This window comes from Pinus tabuliformis, chromosome Q, assembly GCF_031772625.1.
Source record: "Pinus tabuliformis cultivar Carrire ecotype Pingquan chromosome Q, CPIR1, whole genome shotgun sequence".
Classification (NCBI taxonomy): Eukaryota; Viridiplantae; Streptophyta; class Pinopsida; order Pinales; family Pinaceae; genus Pinus; species Pinus tabuliformis.
In genome coordinates this window covers 107,406,323-107,420,840 of record NC_142296.1, presented here as the reverse complement: position 1 = coordinate 107,420,840, position 14,518 = coordinate 107,406,323, and positions in this window count along the sequence as shown.

The following is a 14,518-nucleotide window of genomic DNA, read 5'->3' as shown; positions in this document are numbered from 1 at the left end:
ATGCAAATGAAAATATCATGAAGTCTCTATCAAATTTTGGGCCTGTAAGGACTGGAGTTTTGGTCAAGGCTATCTTGATTTTTTCAAATGCCTGTTTGGATTCTAATGTCCATTTGACCTTGGAATATTTTTTCAGCATATTATTCAACAATCTAATTAATTCAGCCAAGTTGCGTATGAATCTTCTTAAAAAATTAATTTTCCCTAAGAAAGCTTAGAGTTCTTTGACATTTCTGGGATGTGGTATTTGTAAAATGGCTTGTATTCTATTGTGGAGCGATAAAAAGGTGTCTTTTGAACTCCTAATTACCTTCACATTAATTATCAACCCAGGGACGACTTTTTATTTCAAGAGTGTACTCGGTCTGAGGCGGCTATTTACTCAAGAGTAATGTTTTGCAGTATAGTGCTTAAAACCCAAAAGTAAATGAATGCTTGAAAAAGAATCTAATTGGAACAGCAAGAAACTGAAATGTTCTAAACTCAATCATTCATTCAAACAACCATCAATCGAGGATATAGTAGCAATAACTCAGTCCTCTAGAAATTGATGCAAAAGGAATTAGAGCATGGACCATGGATCAGGGAGCGTGGTAGCATTTGCTGAGGCTCACGACAGCCTTGGACCTTCTCTCACACCAAAGCAATAAATGCAAGTAAATGGACAGCAGAAAGTAAAATAGAACAGCAAACAGGAAATGGAATAGCAAGTCTAAAATGGAACGGCCGTAAATGGAATAGCAACTGGAATTAAAAGAACTGAACGGCAAACTCTAATTTAATGGAAGCAAACAACAACCAAGCCAAATCAAATAAATCAGACAACAAACGGAAATAGAATGGCAACTAATTAGAAATGAAATATGGAACAGCCTACGGTGCTAAAATAAATAATACACACAGCGTACAGGGATATTAAGAAACGGTAATCTGAGTCTGATACGCAAGTATTAATCCTGGTTAGAAAGGGTAACAATTACAATTCATGATGGAACCACAATGTCAATTGAACAGCAATCGTATGAAGTATAAACCATGGACAAATACAGTAATACCAACTTAAGAAGGTTGCAGCTTGATTACTCCGCAATTAAATAACAATAGCATTCTGTAAAGAACATCAATGTTACATTAACGACTTTAAAGAGATAGCAATACGTTATAAGATCAGAATGCACATTACGACTTTCTTGTTGCAGAGAATGATATATGAAATATAACAGAACTGCAATAATAAAACACACCAGATTACCAATTCAAGCTCATAATACAAATCACGCATAAACCAAAAAGATAATATACAGCAGCAGCAGCAGCAGCGTACTCCACCAGAGGCTGGGCCCTTAGCCGCCAGCGGACGCTGCGGGGTTACTTCAGAATGAGAAAAATGAACAGCACTCCCAAATCATTTATTAATCAGCCAATTGTGGAATCATTACAACAGCAAAAACTTAAGAATTACAGCATGAATAATCCACCATCGTTGTCCATCATTTCTCATTCCCCAAATCCATCATCACGTCTCCCCCTCTCTGATCTTTGTTCTCATTTAAATAGAGAAAGATCAGAGAGCATAGATAATTACAACATGATTTGTTTTACAAATTTGGGTTGATTCTAACCAGATGATCAACAAGAAAATATATTTCCTTTCATCTCTCAACAAAAGCAAGACGAATTTGGGTTTGCAGCTAAAGTTTGGAGGACGGCCGCAACTGTAAATCTGAGAAAATCGTGCTCAAAGAACCCTGCGTTTCTCCCTGTACAAGCCGAATTTGGCCAAACCGTTCTTTGTGAAAGTTAATTGGGCCCGTTCTGGACAAAACCCATGTTCCGGATTTCTCAAACTCGTCTTCATTTGCTCAGGATCTCAACCGCAAAACTGTCACTCCTTAAACCAGCGAATTTCTGAGTTGGCAGATTTAAAAATCAAATCTTCAATCTGGAAGTTACCTTGGAGGCTAAAAATGGTGAATAATGTTATAACCAACTTATTAGAACTATCATTGGTAAAATAATGCATAATCATCAATTTATTAGAAATAAAGGAGAATAAATAATGTAAGAGCATAAATCATCATAAAATGGATTTATATAATAAATTATAATAAATGACATGATGAAGAATGGTAGAAATGGGTGGAATAAACGTTTACAAGTGACAATAATAATGGCATATTAACGACCCAACATACCCCCACACTCAATATGTTTCATGTCCTCATGCAACGAAAACTGAATATATTGCATGTCCTCATGCAACCCAAAGACAAAAACCATGTGTTAACCAAGCAATAAAAATTTGAGAATAAATGAATGCTTCCTTAATTAATGAATATTCAATTTTAGCAATCTCGATGAAGGCATAACAATTTTTACATTGACATTCAACTATATGTATGAGGTTGCAGCAAAATATGACATAGATAACAACAAACTTCATTAACCATTTTCCCAAAAACTACAAACCAGATTTTGTTGAAATGTTGCAAGTAGATTTGTAATATATGAAGGCTTCTATGATCCAAAAATCAGATCGTTTTGATGCATGGATCATAAACAAAATGGCTGTAGGTGAGAGTGCATGATTTCCGAAATTTTATGAACCACTATTTCTTGAAATTGTGTGGGTTTGTATTAATGATAGGTATGTGTTTTCCAAAAATTACAAGAATTGGGTTCATAGTTTTAAAAATATGTGGAAATCAAAAAAATGAAATTGTATGCCTTAAATAAGGAAGAAAGTAGAAAATATCCATCATGTATAGCAATTCCTCCCCCTCTTTGAAAAATTAGCATGCCCTCATGCGATGCTAGAAAACAAATTGAGGTGGTTGCTACTATCTGTTGAAGTCTATGCTTGGTGTAAAACAACATGGAATAAGGGAGGCGTTGAGAATGAATAAGAATAGCAATGGATGATAAAGAATATGAATGACGTGGTTATAAGAAAGAAATGAATGAAAAGAACACTCCCCCACACTCGAAAATGACATGCTGCTGAAAAAGGGGAAGTGGTAAAGATGTGGAATGAAGGATGACAAATAATGCTCAAAATGGATTTTCATTAGATTCTCCTAAATTTATAATAAATTAGAAAACTATGCAATTTTACCTCAAGTTTTACCTCCAAAAAATGTGGAATGACATATATGGACTGGCAGTTGTTGAAGCTGATGTAGACAGAGTTGGTGCCGAAAGTGATGCATTAGGATCAATTTTGATGCCATCTCTTGAGATTATGTGACCTAACAGTTTGCCCTCTTCTAGGCCAAATAATGACTTCTTTGGATTTAGTGATATACCATATTTTCTACAGGTTAAAAACACTTGTCTCAGATGATCTAAGTGCTGCTGATCTGATTTGGAAAACACAGTGAGATCATCTAGGTATATAACCAGGAAATCATGAATTTCTTTAGCAAAAGCTATGTCCATTGCACATTGGAAGGTTGCCCCTATATTCTTGAGCCCAAACGCCATTTTCACATATTTGAAAGTTCCCCATGGAGTTGTAAAAGCGGTTTTTTCCTAATCATTATGGTGAACTAGAATCTGGTTGAAGTCTGAAAACCCATCCAAAAGTGAGATTCTAGAGGCACCTACTACCCTTTGTAAAATGTGGTCCATCTTAGGTAAGGGGTAGTGGTCCTTTAAAGAGACTTTATTTAGATTCCTCAAATCAACGCACAATCTGATTTCTCCTATTTTCTTCCTAGTGGGTACTAAATTGGAGACCCATTCTGAAAATCTAATGGGTGCAATTATCCCAGCTTCATACATTCTTTTGACTTCTTTTTCAATTAGAGGGAGGAGTACAGGGTTGACCCTTCTGAGTTTTTTCTTGAAAGGTTTTTGATTTTCTTTGAGGGGTATTATATGCTGAATCACAGAAGTATCATAAGATTTGAGATCTTCATAGCTCCATGCAAAAACGTCCTGGAATTCTTTGAACAGTTCAACATATTTAAGCTTTTGGTCAGGAGGCAAAGTTTTGGACAATTTTATCATTTTAGGATTTTGTTCAGTCCCTATGTTACAGTCCTCAATTTCTGCATTTAGAGGCTGCATTTTGGGCTTCCTTGGGATATCATTAGAATCAAAAATGTCTTCCAGAGGAGTTAATCCTGTGGGTAAAAAATTGTCCTTCAAATCAATAACTTCAGATTCTCCTCCAATAGTTTCATCAAAGTCTATTTCTTTAAGCTCTTGTAACTCTTTGTTGGTAAATTTTGTTGGATGTAATATTTGAATTGTTGTTTTAGCTGAAATGTGTGTTTCAATCTTTTCTATTTGATCAACTTCACAAACGGTCCCTGTGTCTATATTAGTGCTGGAAATTTTTTCTTTTAAGGTCAAGAAATTATTCATCTGAGTGTCATTTTCAAACACTTGCTAGTTTCTTACATTGTTAGGTACAGTTGGCCTGTGTTTAATCTCAGCTATAAATTATGATTGGGCTCAAATGACAGTTTACAAGTGCTAGCAAATGTTGCCAAACTGTGAGTATGCAAAAATTTTGGCAAGTTGTGTTTCTAGGAAGGTATTGAGTATTTCAATTGTTGCTCCTCTATAAGATCTTAATCTGAGATCATTTGTAAGGAAGTTTCCTTTCATTTGTTGAATAACTAAATCAGAGTCTCCCAAAATTGATACCCTAACTTCCCCTAGACTTTTGATCAATTTAAGTCCTAGCAAGAGGGCTTCATATTCATCCATGTTATTAGTGCATCTAAAATTCAACCTGTATACATATCCTTCAGCATGATCATTTTCCATATTATGTATCCAAATCCCTGCTCTTGCTCCCATTTTATTGACTAATCCATCAAACTCTAAATACCATAGGATTTCTTGATCACGACTAGTATCAGGGGTCTTAGAAATTTGCTTATTAGGGAGATTTGGATCTTCAGTTTCATGAGGTTTCCCTTGTGTGTTTGATATGTCATTGGTCACAGAAATTTCTTGAATCTAAACACTAGATTTTACATTTATGATTTCTTCTTGTGCTAATGCTAAAAACTTGACATTAGTTGAAGGGTGAATTTCAGCATTGTATAGGTTGAAAGAATCCACATCAGAATGCATGGAATAGATGGGAAAATTCTGGGGTTTCTCTTGACTCCTCACCACGTATTTCATCAAAGTTTCTCGGTACAATCTCTTTGGCTGGCCAAATACTGAAATGATAACATAGGACATGTCCAACTGTAAAGAACCCTGGAGCTTTGCACCCCAAGATCTAGACAACAACATACCATATTTTGGTGGAATATCAGCTACCATCACATCCATTAAAATTGTCTGGGCAGGGTATTGAACTAATGATACACATAAATCTTTGATCAATCCCAGACATCTAACCTGGCTTGCATAAAAAGAGAACAAGTCTTTGTATGGCCTGGTGATATCTAGGTCCAACTTTTCCATTACAGATTTGGGTATTAAATTATGGGAAGCTCCCGAGTCAAACATTGCAATGTGCAGTGTTTTGTCATGAATATTTAGACTTACATAGAAAGGAGGAACCCCACCATCTACTGATTTACCATTTACTTCAGGAACAAAAATTAATTCTGGTTGGTCATCAAGGACATTTACTGCATCTCTGTTTTCTGAAATTTGAAGTGATCTGCTGATTTGTTCTCTATAGACATCATGCTTAGCCAATTTTGACAATGGAATTGCTATCTTTAATTTGCCTATTTCGGTCTCAAGGTTGAAAGGTTTTTCTGTTTGAATTTTTTCATTTCGGGCAATGAGATTTCTTTTTCTGCTATTTTTTCAATGCTTTTTCCTTTATCAAGAGTAGTGTTATGGGTTGAAGTTGCTTCTATGTCAATTTCTGGAGGTTCTCCTGCAATTTCTTTGGAAGGAATGGAAGCTGAAGACTGTTTATTAGGTTGTTGATTATCTGAAACATCTTCAACTGTTGGACTGTTTGGGTTAGGAACTGCTTTAGGAGGAGTTTGTATAGGAGGGTTCTTGATTTTAGATCTGCTAGATTGCTTGGTTTATTTCTGTTTATTGTCATCAGGGACATCTATTCTCCTGCTTCTCAGATTATATGTTAGGACCCTATACTACTAGTGTAACCCCTTATTGTTATTAGTACAACCCACTTATTATATTGATGTACCCATGTAGTGCCCATATTGTTACTATTGTGCCACATAGAAGCCCACTATTTTTATTATTGTGCCCTTACATTATTATTGTTATGTCGGCTCTGATTATGTTATGACCCCTTACACTCCTATATATAGAAAGGAGGTCTTTTCATTTGTATCATCCAAGAATTGTTCATTTATGTAATGTAAAGGAGGTTGCCCCCTCGAAGAGGCTGAATTCTAAGGCGTTGATCTATCTTTTCTATCTTTTCTTGAGCTGGTTTCATAACATTTGGTATCAGAGCTTTGGATTCTAGGGTTTCGCTGCTCCAAACAGGTCATCGTGGCATTTTCGCTATAACGTTTTTTCTGTGACATTTCAGAAGTCGAAAAAAAAAACCCATTTGAGAAGAAATCGTGCTGAACATTGGGTCCAAATTTCAAAGCTTTTCGCGCGATATTTGCGGAGATATGATCTGAGGAAGTTGGTCTTTTTGCAGACTCCTGAATTACATTCAAAACAGGTGACCTGGGGAAAATCGTCATAACTTTCTCTCTGGGGATCGGATTGAAATTTCGTAAGAAGGTACAGAAAGAGGACGGACTGTAGTTTCTTGTATGCATTTTTCAGATCCAAAGGTTGAAACAGTGACTCGTGGCATGTCGTACAAGTTCGCTCTATTGAACTAGTCTATAATCAGGTCATCTTGGGAGATTGTGCATAACTCTTTCTTGGAGAATCCAATTTGGATCAGACTGGTGGCATTGGAAAGAGGACATAGAGGGATACTATAGGTAGCAATTTCAAAACTTAAATATCTGAAATTACAGAGTTACATTCGTTTCAAGATCGAGGTCCTAAAATCAAGAAAAAGCAAGATGAGGAAGTTTGATGGCAAGGATCCAGTAAATTGGATACTTCAGATGGAGCAATATTTTGATCTACATGGTGTACCAGTATTACAAAAGGTATGTATTTCATCTTCATATTTAGAACCGGATCAATTTTTATGGTATAAAGGGCTTTGTTCTCGTAAACAATTTGTTACGTGGTCAATTTTCACGGAGGAAATGATAGCACATTATGAGGATACAAAGAGCAACACTTTCTTTAGAGCAACACCATAACAATTGGAAAGACTAAAAGGGCTTTGTGACATAGTGGAAAGAAAAATTATGGAAACCAGGAAGCATACCCCTCACAACTATAAAGATGGAAGTGTTGTTTCTCCGAGTCTTCGACAACCTACAAGGGTTACACCACAACAATTGGAAGAAAAAAGAGAAAAAGGGCTTTGTTACAATTGTGATAGAAAATGCACTAAAGGTCATAAGTGTGCTGGGAAGAAATTATTTTACATAGAATATGAAGAGGAGGAAGAAAAGGATCAAGAAACATCAAAAGAAGAGGATATATGCTAGGACCCCACCCCAAAGAAAGAAGAAATGAATCAGACCATATCTTGTAAGGCATTGGCAAGAATTACCACTCCTCAAACTCTCAATATAGAAGGACATATCAAGAAGAAAAAGGTGCAAGAAGTGAAAGATTACATCGAGAAAGAAGAAATGAACCCAACCATATTTTGTAATTCATTGGTCGAAATTATCACTCCTCAAACTATCAAGATAGAAGGACATATCAAGAAGAAAAATGTTCAAGAAGTGAAAGATCACATCGAGCATAAAGAAATGAATTCGACAATATCTTGTAAAGGATTGAAAGAAATTACCACTCCTTAAACTCTAGAGATAGAAGGACATATCAAGAAGAAAAAGGTTCAAGCAGAGAAAGATCACATCGAGCATCAACAACAAGTTCTCCAACTTTTAAAGGATAGTGCCACTTCAGTTCAAAATAAAACGAAACAACAGGTAGATCAACATCGTAGTAAAAAATGTTTTGATGTATGTGATTGGGTATTTTTACTGCTACATCTCAAGCAAGCTATTTATGAGAAGGAAATGTTGGCAATACTACGTGCACTTAAAAAATGACGACCTTACCGAATGGGAAGACTCTTCAAGGATGAGGGTGTGGAAGCATTGTTTCGTGCTATTTCTATTATCCAACCAGATTGGATAAATGAAGCAAGAGATGAAGGGAAGAAGGATGAAGAAGTATGGCCACTTATTCAAAAGTTGCAAAAGATCCCAATTCAAACAATATTGCCAGAAATTGAAGAGGAAGGAAAAATCATTTTGGAACCTGGAGCAGTCACAGAAACAAGAATCCGACAGCTACGAAATCGATCAATTTCAGAGTATCTCATCAAGTGGAAGAACTTACTCGCTGAAGATTCCACATGGGAGGACAAGAATTTTATACAGAAGCATCAAGAACTGCTCAAGCGTTGAGGACAACGCTTCTTGAAGGAGAGGGACATGTTAGGACCCTATACTACTAGTGTAACCCCTTATTGTTATTAGTACAACCCACTTATTAGGCCACATAGAAGCCCACTATTTTTATTATTGTGCCCTTACATTATTATTGTTATGTCGGCTCTGATTATGTTATGACCCCTTACACTCCTATATATAGAAAGGAGGTCTTTTCATTTGTATCATCCAAGAATTGTTCATTTATGTAATGTAAAGGAGGTTGCCCCCTCGAAGAGGCTGAATTCTAAGGCGTTGATCTATCTTTTCTATCTTTTCTTGAGCTGGTTTCATAACATTATATTGCTTTTGAACTTCATAGATTGTTGTGTCATATCCCTCTCTAAAATCAAATGTTTCACCTAATTGGATTTGGAACTGATTAAGAGTGTGAGCCTCTTGATCTTCTTGGATTAAAAAAATCTGTTGTTCACTACTAAGCCCCATTAAATTAATTTGAGTATCTTCTGTTGGTTCACTAGAAGTTGAAGCTTCAGCATAGTTTTCTTGGAATGGAGGTCTAATGTTTTGGTCAGGGCCAACCTTTCCAGTATTGGGATTCTGATTTTTTCTGAAATTTGGGTTTCTTCCAGTGTTGTTCGGTTGACCATCCCAAGGGGATTTTCTCTCAATTGTTTCTACTCTATCACCAAGTCTGTCCATCCCTTTAATGATAGCATCTAATTTCTACTCAAATGCAGAAGGCTCTTCTTTGATGGGCATCCTCCTTTCAGCTCTAGCCCGAGCTCGTTTAGAAATCAGGTTGGCCTCAACACTGACAGCTATACTCTGCATGTCTTCTAGGTTTCGAGGAGCTCTTTCCCTAAGCTGGTATTCCATGTCAGAGTCAAATGCATCAGGAAATTTGATCAAGGCCAAGTCTGGTGGAGGCCTGAGATTCTGAGGAATAGCATTGTATACATTGTTAAATCTGGTGCAGTAATCTTGAACAGTTTCTTATGGACCTCTCTTTAAGTTTTTATATTCTGATAAGATGGGGAGAGGGTCTTTTTTCTTTTCCCATCTATTTAATAAGGTCTGATAAAGAGCTTTTGGATCATTGATAGTGTTTGCAGGGAGTGCTCTAAACCAGGTTCTAACATCTCCAGTTAAGCTTTGGATAAAGACTTTCATTCTTACATCATCATCATCAATCTCATAGTTTTAAAAATAATCCATCATTTTCTTGGTGTGTTGTTGAGCTATGTAAGTGCTAGTACCATCAAAATAGGTGATTTTTCTTTGATAATCTTGAGGCATAGCCCCTGGATTTGCAGGTAATTGCAGGGGAGCATATCGGTTTGCCATATTTGCATAGATAAGTGTAACAGCTGGAAGAGTAGGGATACTAGTTGAAATATGTGCTGTGGATGGGGGAGTGGAAAAGATGGTTTGAAGTGCTGATGGTGAACTAGGAGAAGCAACAGTAATGGCAGAAATGACTGGTGCTTTTCCAGGAGTAAGCTCAGATTAGATAAGGTTTTGCTGGCTTCTAAGGTTCTTAGGAATTAGATTAGGATTTTGAAACACAGGTGGGGGATTTGGATCTGGATTTGATCTAGTGTAACGAATCTTCTTCTTTGGAGCCAGCTTCTGAATATATTTTTGGTTTTTCTTGAAATATTTCAACAATACAACTTTAACAGTGTCTTGTAGGAAGTTTTTTTTTTTTTTTTTTTAAATATGAGAGATTTGAATTTTCCTAAAGATCTATTGAAACAAGGAACTGCTCTAGATTTGAGACAACTGTTCAAAGCCTAGAACTAGACTGGAGATAAACTGAAGCACCTTTTATTTACTCTTGTAATTGCATAGCAAAAGTAGTTTCAAAGGCTACTTGGCCAACTTCAGGCTCCATCTGTAGCTTCAAAAGTTAAACAACAGTAACAAACCAAAGATATTGGGTTCGATCCCTAGCGGAGTCGCCAATGATGTTATCACTCAAGTTGTTCCCAAAAGTTGTAAGAAAGGGAATACGGCCGAGGTAACCACAGATCAATATTTTAGATACAGATCCTAGCCAATCTGCATCCATAGAGGGCTTTCTCTTTAAGATTTAGCTATGTTTGAGGTATATTAGGTTAGTTATGAAGTGCAAGGGTTTTGTTGAGAGTTCGGTTGGAAGGATGGGGACTCAATAGAACAGTGAGGTAAAGCTGAAGAATTTTAGTCCATTGGGCATGATGGAGTCAAAGAAGGATGGATTCCTGGGTTAGGTTTCTTATCAGAAAATTTATCACAGAGAAAGGTACTCAAATATGGAACAATTTATAGGCTGAAATATGATGGAATGGAGTCAGTGGGTGAAGGGCAATTAAGAATCCTTCATCATGTTGACAGGGGGGAAATGGATGATTACTGCTAAGGAGCAATTAAGAATTCCTCAGCTAATATTCAAGATGAAAGAACCAGGGGAAACAGGAGCAATTAAGAATTCACTGTTTATTCTGATTCTGAAGAAAACATTAATAATAACAGAGACTGAACACATAGTGCAAACAAGAAAATTCTAAGTTATTATTTTTCTATATTATTTAGATCATGAAACATATATGATATAATAAACACAGAAACTGTAAAACACAAGTTAGAAGAGACTTATTGATCCATAAAATGATTCAAGAATTCTACAACATGGTCCTTAGCATCAATTCTTCATCCAGTGAGCTAGACAAAATGGTTCCAACAACCTTTTATTCCAAAAATTGTTCAGTATTACAATCAAAACTATGAACATCCACCACCAACCAACCCCAAATACTCCGTCTGGGGGGTATTTATACAAAAATGTCAAGATATTATACAAAATATCTGATAAAAATAATATATGCTGACAATTAATGTTTCTTTTACATAGATAGAGACAGACAGTCTCAAAAACAGGGAGAGAATAAATAGATGCAATAAATTCGTGCTGTGCTGGTTGATCCGTCTTTATGAGAGGTACTGGAGGTAGGTGCTGTGAGTCGGTTCCCAACTGTCTTCAACTAATCCTCTGTGCTCATTTTCCTACTTTGGCCGAACTTTCTTAACTCTGATGTGATGCACTTTGACCTGCAAGATCGTAATTCATTTCTGTTCTGTGCATTATAACAAATGGTGCACAATTTTGATTTGACCAAAGATAAATTTACAGGATTTCTAACATGCTTTGCCACCACTCTGGTCCTGGTATTTTATGTCTCTGCAGCTTCCTTAAAGTCTCATCAGTCTCTGTGTACCTGAAGAAATTAGGTGGGATGGTGAACAGATGCTTCACCTCATGCTCTATGTAGAATAGATTTTCCAGGCTGTCATAAAGGGACTGGCCAGATGGAAGTGCTTTTTCTCCTGAAGTGCTTGAAGATGCATTAGCTTGATTAAAAACATATGTATTTAATTTATGTACATAGTCTTTGTGCTTCATCAGACGATCATTATCTCCCAAAGGACTTGGTAAACCTTTTTGATGCAGGACTGTAAATTTGTCTGTGAAAGAATCAATCTCTACCTGCATGTCCTGGCATTTTCTATCCAAGTTTTGCATTAGAGTTCTCATGGTTAGAACTCTCTTAATGTCCAAAATGTACCTATTCTGTCTCTAATATCCAGTGCTTCCAGTTCTTCACTGGTCTTGATATTCAAAAAGTGTATTAGCGTGTTAGCTTGCTCATGCATCTGTCCCAATGCTTGAGTGATGTTGGTCCAGAAAATTCCTCTGATTTCTGCCAGAGGCTTATGTAGAGAGAGATCCTTTTCTAAGGCTCTTACCTTGTTTTCCAATGCTTTGACCTCCCTTGTTTTCTCTGCCACATTCATCTTGGATTTATCATAACTTTGCTCCACTTTTTCTAGTTTTTCTTTGAGTTGCTTCAATTCAGATAATTGGATTTTCAACTCCTCCATGGCTTTTATTAATTGCTCTGTGGTCATAGTAGTGCTGCTGCCTGGTGCTATTGTTGTTGCTGAGGTACCTGTGGTGATCTCTGCTATAGGTGCCGAGACAGTGGGAGGCACTGTTGTTATAACTGTTGAAGGGGCAGTTGTGACCATTGGAGCTACTTCAAGTGGCTGGGAGGTCGACTCTCCCTACTTTTCTTGTAATGCTTTCTCCAATGCCTACTCCATCTCACTCAATCTCTCGTTCAACCTCATGAGTAGGTCCATCATGTCCTCTTTGGACTTCTGTTGTACAACATTTGCTGTCTGTGGATGCATAGAAGGAGGCATTTTGAGTTGTTTTCTGAGGGTAGCAATGTCCTCTTCCTTTTTCCTTATTAGTGCCTTTATGCCTTTGGCATCTTTGGGATCATGTTCCAATTCAATGACAATATCCTCCAAGGATTTAATCATGTTGTCCTTTTCTAGAGAAGAAGCTTTCTCTAAATCTAGCCGAGCAGAGGTGTTCTCCAATGAGTTTTGCAATTTATGAGCCAACATTGCTTTATCAGCCAGTGTGGAATACACCATCTCTCCAATCTGTTTGTGCAACTCAATCTGGTCTATTGGATGAATGTCTTTGGCGAAGACCTCCAGATTTGTTCTAATGTAGTCCGTTACTGATTGTGGTTGTTGCACTTTGGGATTAAAATAGCTCATGATCATTTTTCCCTCCTTTATGTCATATGCTGACATTAATCGTTGTTGTTTTGTGCGGGTCATCTTAAGATATTGATTATAAATTTGCAGCCTCAATGGATCATTTCTAGCCTTTATCTCTGTGAATGTTCTTTTGATATCAGAGGTCTACTTGCTTGGTGGCCTTGTGGATGAAACTTCTACACTATGCTGCCTTTCTAGCTCCTGCCTGTGTGAGTTGGTTGATGTGTCTATCACTGGGGAGGTTTGTGGGCTGGTTGCCCTCTCACCTCTTAGGGTTTCTATTGTTTCTTCAATGATTTCCTCTTCAAATAGAGGATTCAGTCTTTGCCTTTTTGCACCTGGCTATTCTGCAAGTCCACTGATGGGTGTGGCCTCTTCTCTGTCCCTTTTCTTGCCTTTTTCCTCATTTAGAGGAGTCTGTAATGTTGGTATCTCTGGTGCTTTAGTTTTTACTGGAGGAATTTGCTCCTGCTGGTTAGTCATTGCTTGTTGCTCTGTGCCTGCTACTTCCTTGCCCTTAGAAGAGCCTGAAACTGGTGTGCTGGTTTTTTGTACAGGTTGTTGTGAAGTTCTAGTAGAAGATGTACCCACTCTGGTTTGCTGAGGTAGCTTGAAAGATACCTGTCCAAAAGAGTCTAAGTCAAGGGTCTTTTCTAAATCTTTCATAGCTTGTTCCATCTTTTCTTTTCGGGTAAGTTCTTCTACTAATGTACCCTCTACCCACTCATCCTAATTAACATATTGTTCTACTTCAGGGATCCTATGATGTAGGTAAGTTGACAGCTCGTTTCTTGCTTTTCTGTCACTTATAAAGCTATTTGGGTCATATGGCACCCACCAGAAGCTTTTCTTCAATTTAAGGTCTTCCCCTAATATCTTATCAGCATCTTCCCATGCTTCCCTCTTGTTAATGATAAAAGGGCCTAACTGGTTTCTTATTCTTAGCTGAGCCTTTTTCTTTACATTGCAAAAGTGAGTTAAATCTACATTGATAAGTTGCCTGAAATATTCCAATGCAAATAGTCTCATGGGCACATATTTCGGCAGCTTATAAGGGCACAGTTCATAGCCATATATCTTGATCTTAGTGTGATCCTGGTAGAAGTACCAGTCACCTATCCTGTAGTTTTTGGAGAGTTGTAAAATCTTCTGTATGTCACCAGAGAGCCTAGGAGGAGGAGCTCCTATCAATAGAGTGGAGGCTGGATGTATAAACAAGTCAATGAATTCACAGTAGGTATAAGGGGATTCACCAATTTTGTGGAAGACAGAGGTCCAAAAGATCACAGACCTCCTTTCTCCTTTGGAATCCAATTTCCTGATGGGAAATATAAAGTTGTCTGGGTGATAATACAATAGCAGATGGTATATGAAAGTTGTGTATTTAAACACTCCTTCTCTTTCCAAATTCATAAATTGAGCATGGATTTTGTGAGCAATGA